This window comes from Aquila chrysaetos, chromosome 5 (assembly GCF_900496995.4).
Source record: "Aquila chrysaetos chrysaetos chromosome 5, bAquChr1.4, whole genome shotgun sequence".
NCBI classification, from domain to species: domain Eukaryota; kingdom Metazoa; phylum Chordata; class Aves; order Accipitriformes; family Accipitridae; genus Aquila; species Aquila chrysaetos.
Window position 1 is genome coordinate 57,426,617 of NC_044008.1, and position 14,362 is coordinate 57,440,978.

At 35.8% G+C, this 14,362-nt stretch overlaps 1 protein-coding gene across 6 annotated transcripts in view; it reads left to right on the plus strand.

Annotated features, from left to right (window-relative positions):
• Window positions 1–14,362, plus strand: part of LRRC28 (leucine rich repeat containing 28) — a 58,118-nt gene that overhangs the window by 11,779 nt on the left and 31,977 nt on the right. The window lies entirely within an intron of this gene.

Here is a 14,362-nt window from a genome sequence, read left to right on the forward strand (position 1 = left end):
TAAGCAGACATAACTGATTATTCTTCTTTCATTGCCCTTGTATCTGTCCAGATGAGATGACGGCGATTTTTAAATACTTCCTTATTTTATTTTTTGATGTTTCTCTGGCGTATTTGCATTTTCTGATTTGCAGAGATGATAATTTATGGCCAGCATTTCAAAAAACTAGTCTAACTTAATCTAACAGAATTAGCTTTTGGCTCTAATTTTAACTAACTTCTCAATGTGACCTTCATGTGTTTGTAAGTTCACATTGCTTATTCTCAAGAAATATATTGCAATTGCTCCTTGAAGTTTTGGGTGCAGAAATCTATCTGTCCTTCCCTTGTACTTTTCTAGGCATAATAAGCTTAATAAGAACAAGTCAAAGGATGATTATGATTAGAAAGAAAAAAATTTATATGACTATGTAAATTCTCTGGAATGAAATTAGATAAACCTGTTAAACATTATGACCTAAGGCCAATAAAATTTCCATCAATTTTCGGATGTCCTACATTCAAAAGAAAGGAGTGACTTGAGTGTGCTTTATGTTCCTCAAAGATAATTTACCTTATGGTACTGTACCATGAAAGAAAGACTTGTTCAAAGAAAAAGTGACACATTTTCTGCAAAACTTCACACGTTAACTTAAAAAGGTTCCAAAAAAGACTTTCAAAAGGATAATTTACATTACTGAAGAGTTGATTTTGAGTCTACCACATTTGATTAGGAACTGGTATCAGCTGCATAGGCATGCTGCATTTAATTTCTCCTGAAGTTTACAAAATTTGGTACTGAGCATTGTCCTTAAGCGCGTCTAGTTTTGCGTGCATGAAAATTTTGCATGCTTAGAAATAATAACTGCTGTTGGCTACTTTTGAATCAGAGAATCCAGTGGTGTCTGGTCTTTCTGGTTTTGCTGGTAGTGTACCATCAGTTTATACATATGCCATTATTGTTGTCATTACTAATCCCGCCTGTTCAGATGCTGTCAGTGTCAACAGGACTGGATGTCATACAGCTTGAGTGTTACCAGTCGGAGCAAGATTAGTCTTTCACTTAGACTGGAGAGTTAATCTGCTGCATTTCTTAAACATAACACTTCCTGAAGAGGGCTTCCAAGCATATTTGCATAGTTTTTCTTTGTGAAATTGCTAATATCTCAAAGATGACTTTATACCAAAATCTTTAAGTTTGAAAATAACATTTATGTTCAACAATTGAAAAATAGAGCAAAATAGTAGGGTTTGATGAGTTGTTTTATCCTTAATTATATTGGTAGCATGAATCTTCATAATAGTGTTAAACAGCGTTCTGTTAGGAAAGCTAGTAAAGTTAATAAAATGAACTAGGGTGAGATGTGATTTCACTGCAGTACCTCATTTTACTGTGTGTTAACTGCTTTCTTTACAGCAGATACTGCATTGCAATGCATTGTTAGGGAAAGACAGCTCTTAATAGCTCTTAATTATAGTAAGTAACCATTTAAGATACAATTTAGCTTCTACTAGTGCAGCTTGTGCAGAATTTAAAGATCTGCATTAAAAAATAGCTTTCAGGTATAGGTGATAGTCATTTTTTAAAGTAACTTCTCAGAACTAGTGACCGTTTTCTTCCACACTTAGACCTGCACATATCACACAAATGGCAGTGAACTGTTTATCACAGCAGAGGTTCTAGTTAAGACAGGCTGATCAGTATTCACCTTGTGTAACCACATAGGCCAACGTGCAGCATAATGATGTCATCACATAAAAAGCTTAGTTTAGAGTTGTTGCCCTGTCATTCCCCTTGTCTTTTCCTTCCCAGTGTGTGGTGTTACAAGTACCCTCAGTTTTTGTTGAAACTCAGTGGATATCTAGGAGGATACTCTCAGTAATACCGTTAATCAATTGCTAAAAAAATCTCTTCATTACAACTGCAGAACAGTTGGGTGGTAAATGTTAGCCATTAAGTGTCTGAACATCCACACTTTTTTATTGCATTTTGTATTTTAAGAATGATTCTCTGTTGTGTCTTCCTTAATTGTGATTAAGAACTGAAAGAAACAATGCAATTAATAGCATAAGTTGATTTATTATGTATTTTTAATGTTTTTGTTCCACAATTCACAATTAATGTTAATTTTTAGTATTTAATATTTGCCTTATAGAAATCTAGCATAACTCTTTTTAAAACCATTGAAATAGTATGCATCATGAAGCCGTATAAAGATTTATGTCTTCAGTCTGATTGTAGACATTCTTCAGGCTCTAATAAAGGTTGAGCCTGTGCTGCTGTTTATCTTCAATGTGATGGGCAAGATTTTGGTCTCTTAAGTACCTGTTTTCATTAAACTTGTGAGAATTTAATAATGAAGACCTCTATTCTTTTCTCAGGTTTGGTCATGATTGTCCAACTAGTTTGAAGAAGTTACTTTAGGGGCAGAGATGGGGGAGAATGATGAAAATATATAATGAATGCTTAAGTCTTAGTTTCCTGAAGAAATCAGGCAATACAGGATTGATGGGGGGGGGAAAGGGCCTTGGAGATTAGAAAGCGCTTTCTGTGCTGTGGCACTCTTGTAGTGTAAAGGATAATCCTACCTTTGTGCTGAGCAAACACTAGCAAATCAACGTCACCCATGGATAAGATCATGTACTTTGGCCTCAAGGCACTTTGCTTAATAGTGCGCTACCACTGAAACAATGGGATTTCCATCATGCATCATTAAATTGTTGTGAGAATTGTTGAAAGATGACAAAGCTAAACTTGATGAGAAGCAAAGGGAAAAATTTGTCCAGAAGAAGCATGTTGAAATTGAAATATAATATCAAATGGCTGGAAGAAAATGCTTTGTGAAATTCTCTTGAAGTCATGTTTTGAATATACTTTGGATAAAGTTAGTAAGTGGACCAGCTTCTGTCTAATGCGGAGTCATCAGTATCTAGATTCTGTGGTAATCAGAATCACTAACTGAGAGACTCTGTCTTTGAGAGGAGAGCTGATTAAAAGAGTTGCAAATAAGTAAGAAGATGAGATTTAATATTATTAAGTTCTCTTGAGCCCTTTATTGAAATGCACAGCATTTTTTTGTTCTGCAAACTGTAAATCTTGTAGCTTCTGTCTTGAACAATTTCTTGGTTCTTTTATTTGGCTCTGCTATATATAGTTCTTGAACATGCTGTAAAGTTTTGTGAACTTTTGTACTATTTAACTGTAGCACTTAAATAATCTAAATTCTTGAGGGCCATTTGGAAATATGTAATGCCAGAGATCTTATTTGAAAAAAATCTTAGAGTTGCAGCATAAACAAAATATGGTTATTATTTGATATTATTACATTAGTTCATGTGTAAGCTTGACTTAAGAGTTGACATTATGTTTTCATAGTAGCTTAACTTTAGTTTTTTAAGATTTCTCTTTATTCAGAGAGTTGGTGTCTCATTTTAATTTAGAATTGTAGTTAGTCCAATATGAATGTGCTCTCAGAAGTACATTTTCTGAATCTTCTCACTTATGAATGACGAATTAGGAAGTTCCCCTTTGTTTCTGATGTTTATAATACATGTGATATTTCAACTCCTTTCATTTTTGAGAAACTGTATTTCTTTTCTCTTTGTGTAAGCATTATTGCATCATTTGCAAAAAAAAAAAAAAAAAGTAATCCAGTGAAATATACTGGAAAAATGATTCTTCAGGAGTTCCAAAGCCAAAGTTATCTCTCAGTTTTGCTGTGTTACCATTTAGATTTGATTTGGCTTTAGCCTTGGAAACTTTTGATTTTCAGATTTACATTTTGGTCTTGTAGTTAGTGAATGCACGTTTGGACAACAGATGACTTAAAAAAGGGTGAGTTATACTCAAAGTTGGACTTAAGTTTCTTATTTGACATGGATTAGATTTTTTTATTGCACGTTACTTGAGATATACTTCTCCTTAGAAATGGCATGTTGTAGCATCTTGTTCTTAAGATTTAATTAAAAATGAGGTTATGTTTACTCAGCACATGTTGAAGTTAATTATAGATTTACTAAAATGAAAAGCTTAATGTTTTGCCAAGTCAAGAGCAAAAGCTAAGTAATTAAACAAAGAATAGGGTATGGTTTATGATCCCAGCCCATCTTTTGGCAAAGTTCCCTTTAAGAAGGGGGGGGGGGAAGAAATACATCAGCAGTTGTCTTTACATGGGCTAGACCAAGTTTCCCTTTGTGTTTGTTGTCAGGGAACTTTAAAAACCAAGAGTTGAGCACATTGATCAGGCAAAAAAGCCCCTGCAGTTAAATAATACCAAACTTCATGTAAACTGCGTGATGCTATTTCTTAATCCGTAGGGTGAAAGTGCAGGTGACTGGGGAGCACCAGCAATTGCTGTTGCTGAAGGGGGGTACAGATCTCTGCAAGAGTCAAAGGCAGGCTTAGCAAATGCCCTTTCTTCCCCATATGAGGAGATGTGTGGCTTCCATTTCAAATTGACATTTCCATGCTATCTCTTGAAACTTCTGCATATTGCATCCACTTCTTGCCATTTTTCTTCATTTAGGTAGAATCTGAAGGAAATTTATTCATCTGCCTTTGGTGTTTCCAAAGTGCAAACTGCAACAATATTTAGGGGAGGTTAATAGCGCATATACTCTTCATTTCATTTCTGTTCAAATCCTTTTCCGTTTTAAGGCAAAATGTTTTAGAAATATAGTCGGTTTAAGCCTCATTAAAATACATTTGTAGTCTTATAACACTTCATCTTCAAAGCATTTGAGAAAGATCCTGCGAAGCTGATAAGGGAGTGTTATCCTCATTTTATAAAATGGAAAAAAGTGTTTGTACAGAAGTGATTTGCTCCAGGCCACAGCATCAGTCAGTGTTAACCAGAAATAGAACATGGGTGTTCCCATTCCATTTGTTAAGACCACACCTTTTTGAGGTTGATCATATTTAATACTGGGGAGGATTGAGTCTTTCTACCCGTTATTAGGAAATTAATAATTACCTTTCCATAATTAATAACTCTCTAAGTTAATAGAAAATTAATAGGGGTAAGATCAGTGAGTTTTTGTAACTGAAACAACTTGTGCTTCCAAAAGGCTGGAAGAGTTCATGAAGATGAATTTTGAAAAATATAACTTGCAGATAAACACTAGATTATTTTCTCTTGCATAGGTAACTCCAGTGGTAACGACAGGAAGGGTTCAATCGTTATTAAAATTATAAATCAAACTATAATTGTCGATTACTGCTTTGTCTATTTATAACGTAACCCTTAGAATGTTAACTGATTATTGCTAAGTCTGTTTTGCTTAGGAATTTGCTTTGGTAATTGGGGGCAAGAAAAACTTTGAGACATGAAAACTGCATATTCATTTCTCTCACTTTTTTTTAAGTCGCTATAAAGTACAATATCTCTATTTACTATTCATACCAGTATTTCACGGGTAAAGACTTCTTGAATACCCAACTTAGTAGTTCTGATTAGAGCTCAATATGAGGTATTTCAGTAAATCTTAATTAAAGGCATATAAACATAACTTCTTCCCTACTTCCTTTTCACAGTAGATTTCCACTGATCGGGGGTACAGCATGCAAATAAGTCTATTCTTATTCTAGACCCTGGCATTAAAATATGCAGTCCTAACTCATTTTTTAAACTTGTTTTCCATATTTTGTTATAGAGCCTTCAAAATGGGGGGGAATAATTTGGGGTTCCCCCCCCCCCCCCCCCCCCCCCCCATTCCCTTCTGCTTTTATTACTGTCTCTGATTAGGGCAGACCGCTTTGATACTTAATAAAGTTTGGGTTTTTTTGGTTTTGTTTTGTTTTGTTTTTTTAAATAAGGATTGTGACTTTAAAAGCAAAGGCACAGACTGATGCAGACCCTGTTCTTTTTTCAGAGTTGGCATAACCTTAGTCCACTCTGCTTTCCTAATTTAGTAACATGTATAAAAATATGCACGACGGGACAGGTCTGGTACGCCAGGCACCCATCCAGGAGTGTGGTGTTTTTAAGTAAATGGACTTGTGGGGATTTGAGGAAAACATAGATTAGGTTACATGAGCTTTGCACTCTCTAAGTATGTGACTATTTAGAGGAGCATGGACTTCTAAATAAAAATATCTTTTAATTATTATCATAATATGTTGTTTTCGTTGAAGTAGGTTGATGCCCAATTATTAAAAATAATTTTTTCTTTGCACAGATCTGTAAAATATATGCTGTTTAATAATTAATTTCTAGATTCAGTTTACTGTATAAAACCAAGACTCAGCATACTAAGGTTTACCTTAGCTCTTAGGTTCAACAACAACAAATTTTTTTTTTTTTTTTTACCTAAATCAATGCAAAACTTACCCACACTTGCCTGTTACTGTATTGGTTTTTCATATTAGGATTAGTAAGTCTTCAGTAATTATGCTGTATTAATGTAGAAGCACAATAAAAATAACTGATAGTACCTTTGAAACATTCTTTGAATTTCTAGGAGGAAAAGATTTTTATGTGTTTTGATCTTGTATAAACTCCAATACAGCCCTGCCCTGACAGCCTGTAAGGACTGAAATTTTTTCAAGAAAAATGTCTCCTAGGAAATTATAGCAGAGAGTAATCTCTGAAGAGTTAGGAACAAAATGGCAATGTGGATGGTTACTGATTGTTATTGGAATTTGTGACCTAAATAGAGATGACCACAGCACAGGGCAGTGTATTGTACAAGTGGTATTTCTTACAGATTAGCTTTCATGCATGTCCAAACACAGTGCTACCTATTTAATTAAAGGATGTTGATTGTGTGAGATTTTACAACAGACTCTGCCTTGCTCAAACATTTGGTTTGGGTTAAATTCTCAGGAGGACTACTAGTACTTCTGAGTGCTTTAAATTTATGGGGAGGGAAGTGAAGACAGAATAAAAAAATTCCATTAAATTCCTGGAAATTTTTATTAACTGAAGTTTTTCCTGTGTACCCTCACCTGTATAGTGTGTCAGAATGAGTTATCTGTGTATGCAGAGCTGCTCACTATTCTCTCTCTGCTTGCCCCTTCGTACGGTTATTTTTTGTCAATCCCCCTCCTGTTGAGGGCCTTGTTAGTATCATACAAAATTTTTTAGTATACCATGGAAGGTTCATAATGTCACTGGATGCTGGTAGCAAAAATAGTAGTATAAACACATAGTCAGAAAAATTCTAGAGCTATAGTTTAAGCTTAAAATGTTGTTCTAATGTATGCTTTTGTTCCAACACTTATTCCGGATGGCCTTCTATTGGGCGTACTGGAACTGAAATATTTCCCGTAACTGTAGCAGAAATGACGTTAAAAACAAAAAAAACAACAAAACTATCTCTTTCAACAATGGCCTGTGGTATTCCTCATGGCGTTGCACAGCAGGTTGTCAAAAATGCATGTGCTAAGTATGTATGTGTTGTAATTCATTAATCTGAAAACTAATAGGAAACAGTTGGAAGAAACCATCAATGTCTTTCATTGTAACATTTAAATTATGTATTCAAATATTGCTTTGTGTACTAGGCTTATTGGACTAGAAAATTCCATCTTAAAATTTGCTATTGTAATTTAGTGCAATCACTGGGAAAAGTATTTGGAAATTAAGCTATTTTAATGAGCATGTTTTTAGTTAAGAAATTGTGATATGGCTCACTGCATCATATTTCCAAATACCTGCAATTTTATAAAAAATAGGTCATAAAACAGCTTCTGTGGTCATTATGTATCCGGAAAAGTGATCAGGGACAAACTGAAACTGGCATTGAGGTTTCATGGTAATAAATTGAAGGCTAAAATCCTATTGAAGCAAAAGGCTAATGACCAAGTGCTTGAGTTTTCTAATACTAGTTTTACCATATTTAAAAGTCACTCAAAATTGTAACTTGACCTTACTGATTTCGATTTTTTTTCTTCTTTCTTACGTATTTTAGCAAGATGATAAAGATTTTGGATCAATCACTTTCTTAGATCCCTACTTTGGTTTTGGTGATGCTTTAATTTGAAAAATCTCTGCCTGGTTGAGGTTTGACTATATCTAAAACATGAACAGTGTGCTCATTTAATTACTGAGTTCATGAATAGATCCAAGAGTGCCTGAGAGTAAGGTGCTGTACATCAGTATTTCAGACCATGTTAAGTTCATTTGAATTCTTCATATGGTTTGGGCAGGGGGATTGACCTGTAAAGGTTCCCTTTTTATGTGATAATTCTTATTGGCCACAGAATCTTGGTGAAAGTTATGGTGGTATCACATGTCTGGAAAGAGACATCTTTCAGAATGACACCATGTGAGTTCTAATCATTAAAATACTTTTTTATTATATTGTATTCCTGGTAGAAAGAACATTATTTTAGAGGGTAAGAATATGTCAGTGCAAGGCTGCCTGTGACCTGCTGTTGCGCAATTTTTTATTTTAAATTTTTATTTCCTCTGAAGCATCAAAATCCCAGATATTTATGGGTTTAGTGCTTTGAAACTGGTTTCTGAGAATGGGCCAATGTTGCCATTTGTTCCCTACTATTCCATGTGAGATCCTTGTGAAAGTTACCATGCATCAAACTTGCAGAATCTGGCCCCACTAGCCCCGTATGTCCCTCCCCACCACCCAGTTCCTTTCCTTCTTGGAAAAGGAGTTAGTAGGAAACCTGGTAAGGTGTAGGTGAAATCAGGACGGAGCAGAGAAGAGCCAGCCTAATTATTACCAGTGGTGCTCTGAAGCCTGTTGTGCTTCTGGCTTTGCAGTACTCCACTTGCGAAAATAAAAATCTTTGCTGGAACACGTATGTTTTCTAAGCTCTGGGCCATGGGCTTTCCCCTGGTAGCCGTCCCCCTCCAGGGCTTTTAGATAGGAGATAAAGGAGGTGTGCCAAGATACAGGAGTTTGAGTGCTGCTTTTAATGGTGAGGTACTTGGACGATTGGTGCATTCCTGAGAGTATGGGAGCAGATTTAACTGGATTCTCTGTTGTTAAGAGATTTGGTACTGCCTCTTGAATCCTGGCTTATTCTTCTGTTCGGCAGTCCTTGATTTCTCAAGTCACTGTAAGCCTTGTTTCTCCAGGGGTTTTCCTCTTGTCTGGGGGGGGGTGGACAGGAATTTTGAATATGTTGAGAGTGCGTTAAGTAATTGTGACAAGCATTCATCTGAAGCTTAAAACTTTATGGAGATGTTGGAGATCTTAAATATAACTGTAGAAGCATGGTAGTTAGGTTGCATGTTCTTATGCCTTTTTATTAAATAAGGAATCTTAAGTACAATTCATTTCAACACAGTTCATTAAACATAAAATTGCATAGTATTTTTCTAGTAAACTCAATTTGAGATTTCTCAGTAAATTGTTAAAATACAGATTTAAAAAAAAAAAGTCATCTTGCATGTCCAAGTAACTTCCAAACTTTACTTCAAAAAGTCTGCCAGTCACATGGCATATGCAAAATACTAAATTGAAAGGAATTTAAAATGAAATACTGATTTCAGTGCTAGACTGAGAAGAGGTCTATAGATGATAATAAAATCAGTAATAGGGTGACATGGAAATGCTGCTACCACATACAAATAGTTCATACAGTAATGTACAAAGTAGTCTTTCAAACATCTGACAGAAGAAATGACAACCTGAATTTTCTAGGGTATATGAGAACAGAGCCCTGATGGAATTAATCTACCCTGTTCTACTCTCCGCTCCTGCAATCATTAGAGCTGCCACTTGGGAACAGAGGGCTTCTGAAAGAAAGTCTCTTGACCTTTGAATATACTCCCAATGACATGCTGAGCCGGAGGCCACAAGGCAAAAGTGGGAAGTTTATGCAGCAGTATATAACTTTAAAGAACGTTAAGTTGTCATTGCTGCTTTGATCAGTGATAGAGTATACTTTGATAAAACTCAGATAAAGGGCTTCAGGCTGTAGCATCAAAACAATGCATTCTGTTCCTTTTAGTTTGAAAAATGTATTTCTACAGTCTGTTTTTAAAAACTGGAATGTGCTTGTGAGAACTGATTAGACCTGGCACGCAGACCTAAATAATGAAGGTCAAATAGAATTATTCAGTTTTTATGTTTTGATGGTTTGAAAACTTGGGTTTGAGATTTATGGACAGGCCTCATTGTGACACAGTTATATACCACAGAAAAAAATAACTTTGAAAGTGGCCACAGTTGTGTTTGAATTCAGTAATTATTCCATTTGTGGTGTTTGTTTTATGTGAGTTTATTGACTGCATAGCAGAGGAGAGGAAGGAGAAGTGGAGGGTCTTTGGTTGCTTTTGGTCAGTCTTACTCCTGTGGAGTTGAATCTAAGATGTATAAAAGCAGACTACCAGGAATTTAATTTTGTAATTCTGTAGGTATGTAATTCTGTGTTGTAGTCTTGCTCTGAGTCTTTGAAGGTGTTAGTTACATAAATGTATCTGAAAATCCATAAAGACTATAAAAACTAACATTCCTTGGTGCTTTAATTTATGTATTACCTGTGTGGGCTCTAAAGCTCTACAGATCATTATTCCATTCATAGCTCTGGCAAATCCCCTCCCACCCTGAAATTCTTGGTAGCATCTCTGATAATCTTCATAACTGAGAAGGTATGATGCTTCATTGCTTGTCTGGCTGATTTGCTGTACAACTGTCTTCAGTACTGTTGAAAATGAATGTAGTCACTGTTGTATTTATTACAATAGAATGCTTGGACCTATGTTAAGACATTTGGGCAGGGGTGTTTGCTTTTGTGTTTTAAAAAAACAAAAAAACAGAAAAACTAACCCCAAAAGAAATCTTTAGAATTTTTCAACTGTATTCTTACATAAGAAAAAAAAACTACATTAAAATAAAATTCACGTAAGTTACTGTAACTTTTTTTAAGGTGTCATGCCCCTCCTTTTGGAACTTCTTCCTTCAACAGGCTGAATCCTCTACTGAGCCCAGCAAAGCTTCTTCTTTGGAATTTGATACAAGGGTTTTTCCATGCAATGGCTGGCAACAGTCACGTTCTGAGCAACATAGCTTGGGGCTGTCATGAGGCGGATTCTCCTTCTTGCGCAATGCATGTATTAGCCTGTCTTTATGAGAAGAAGAATATGGGACTTCTAGTAAGTCTTTTCCCTTTGACTGTCTGTTTTTATAAAAATCATCACTTGTTCTTGAGAGTTAACGTATTCCAAGAAATTAAACTGAACTTGAGTGATCATATAGTGCCTAATATCAGACTAGCTTCCTAAGTAAAGGAATTTCAGAAGAAGCTGGTTTGTACCTCATCTGTCAGCACTGAATTCTTCTGATCATTCTGATAGTAAAGATCTGACTTTACTGATTGCCTGGTTCAGGGCACATATGATGTATATGAAGTTCACTTGTGAAACTTCAGAACAGATGTTCGTTAAAATACTTATAAAAGTCTTTCTTTTTAGAACTGTTACCCAAAAGCAAAACTGAACTTAAAGGGGGTTTTAAGATGCTCAGGGCCTCTCTCATAAACATTTGCCAATAGCTGTTCACATGGGTGAAGACAGATGTGTATTGACAAGGCTGAGACTAAACCTCCAAGATGGAGAGTTGGATGTATGCTCAGAAAGATGTGTTTCATATACAAATGGTGTTTGTGTTTCTGTAGTATGAAAACTTCTTTAATGCAGACAATCTGTTCAATAGCGTTTAGTCAGGGTTTCAAAGAACCTCAGCTTTGAACAGATATTAAACTGTGGGTCTTTTTTCTCTGAAATTTTTCATCAGTTTGTAAATGTGTGAAAAAGGAAATGGTAGTAGTAAATGCTTTGCAAATTCCAGGTTTACATTAGGAATGCCTTACTGATTTCAGAATGTTATACTGCCAAAGGGCTCTAACTTTGTTTTGCTGCACTGACTTATTTCAGGAAGGTCCTAAGCAAAGACTAAGTAAGCCATACAAGCAAAACCAGCTTTTCAGGAGGGTTGCTTACTGCCTTTACCGACACTGTTTTAAAATAAAAAAAATGCTGAAAACTGCAGTTTATTGTTTACTGCACCACTGTAACGACGTTGGTGAAAGTTAAACAGCGTGTATTTGCTATGCCAGCACATGGCTGCAAACTTGTTGCAAACTTGTTCGTGAAATTGAGTAGTTGTTAGTTGATAGAGCCTATTCAGCTATTTAGTTTTTGGAAGAAAATTACCTGTTGACTAAAGTAAAGTAATTTGCTACTCATTTTTCATGTACAACCTCTTACTAATTCGAAATTTTTGAGATTCTTTTTTGTTGCAGCAAATTAACATTTGTGACAAGAAAAAATTAGCTCTTGAAGCTTAGTTTTTGAAATTTTTAGGTTGGGTGTTAAAAGTTAACTTGTTTTCCCCTTAAGTCTTTATCAATAAAGTTATCTATGAATGTACTTTTGTCTCTTTGGTTCCCTTGGGGTTTTTTTCCTTTCCCTAAGCTCTCTAACTTATGTACAGTGACTAGCTATATTAACGGGTAGTTGATTTTACTTGTGCATTAAGCAAATGGAATTTACTAGTAGGACTTGAGTGCTCAGGGAAGCTTGGAGAACAATGTCATTCAGTCTTTGAAAGTGAGCAAACACAAATTGTTAGTGCTGTGCAACAGAAGAATTTTAGAATGTATTGATTTCCATTTTGACCTTTCTGACCAAATATAATTTTCTTTTATACATACCATTGTGAGAGAGTTAAAATACTACTTGTTATCGACATCCTTTTTTTTACTCGGCTAGTCTATTAAATAAATTGAGGCAAAATAAAATACATTGCTTACTAACACTAAATCTAAATGGAAAAAGCTTTTAAAGACAATGTGTAGAACTGGAGGTATTATGTGAGATTAACTTTCCTGCGGTTCATGTCACACACAGAGTTTGATACCTGTATTTCAGTTATCTTAACTTTATCACAGTGGTATTTAAAATAAAGACTGGTGTTTAACTTAGCATTGTTGAAATCTGCATTAAATTGTCATTCTTTATGGAAGGCTTTGATACTGAGCAACTGCAAGTGTACTCCAGTTGGTAATTATTTAATGTTTGAGAGCTTTATGGACTAAGACTACTCACTTGTGTTGCTAAAGGAATGCAATTTTGAATGATGGGGGGGGGGGGCGGGGAGTATAATTACAAGCCTTACTTGTCTTTTGTGCTGATTTGAAACACTAAACAGCAGTATCTTCCACTGATTAAGATAAGGCTTGCAGTTGCTCTCAGCATTTTGAAAATCAGAACATTGCTAGTGTTGTTTGAAGTCAGATGTCTTCTTTTTTGGTGATAATCTTAGTTAGAAACTGTTAGTAGTTGGTCCATGCCAATTTCTCAGTAGTAACCACATCATTATAGTAGCGCCTGCCTGCCCTCCTCAACTGCTGAATTAGCGAGTCTGGTGGGTGGCCACACGCTGATCAGCACAAATGAGCCGGGCAAGTGAGGAGGAGCAAGAGAAGCTCCTGTTAATGCTGCTAGTAAAGGGCATCTGAATCCATAGTTTATACTTAAGAAAGATGCACCTCTATTATAGTGGGAATACTTCCTGTGAATGTTTAGCCAGTCCCTCCCTTGTAATTACTGTTGCAATTTGTAGTAACTTCCAGTGGCCTGGAATAATTCTTATTTTCATAGGACTTCAGTTAAGACAATCCCATCCGTTAGCATTCCTTTGAAAAACAGATATGGTGACTCCACTGCCCTAAGAGTGGTTCCAAACTAAAGAGTTTCCTTTGATTCTTTTTCTTTCCCTCACTCCACTCAAATTTGTAGTTGCATTTTTTTTGTTATGGGGACAGAGTTTACCTTCAGGGAAGAGGGTTCTTTCATATCTCCCAATAGTAATATAAGTAAGCATAATTTGGCTTGATACAGCATGATACTTTTCCACTGAAAGATGAAAATCTACCCTGGACCTATTGCTTTTGTTATGCATTTAGTTACTTCTTGGTGAGGAAGGAAAAAAAACCAAACCCACCAACCTCAAGAAAAGGAAGAAAGATGAGTCTGTTTCCACTTGGTTGGAAACAGTTGATAGCAACAGTCACAACAGATAGGTCTTTGCTTGGATTATTTAGACACTAGTGTAGTAACAAGTTAGGAGCTACTAATCTATATTTGTCAGAGAGGCTAGTCCATTGTGTTGATCTGAAGTTTTTCCTTTGAAGAAGAAGAAAGGAAAAAGCTGCCTGAGAATTTATAGCCAGGACTGGCCCTGTCTCTGTGGCTTCCTGAATGTCCTGGTTTCAGCTGGGATAGAGTTAATTGTCTTCCTAGCAGTTGGTACAGTGCTATGTTTTGAGTTCAGTATGAGAAGAATGTTGATAACACTGGTATTTCAGTTGTTGCTAAGTAATGTTTAGTCTAAAGTCAAGGATTTTTCGCTTCTCATGCCCAGCCAGTGAGAAAGCTGGAGGAGCACAAGAAGTTGGCACAGGACAGAGCCAG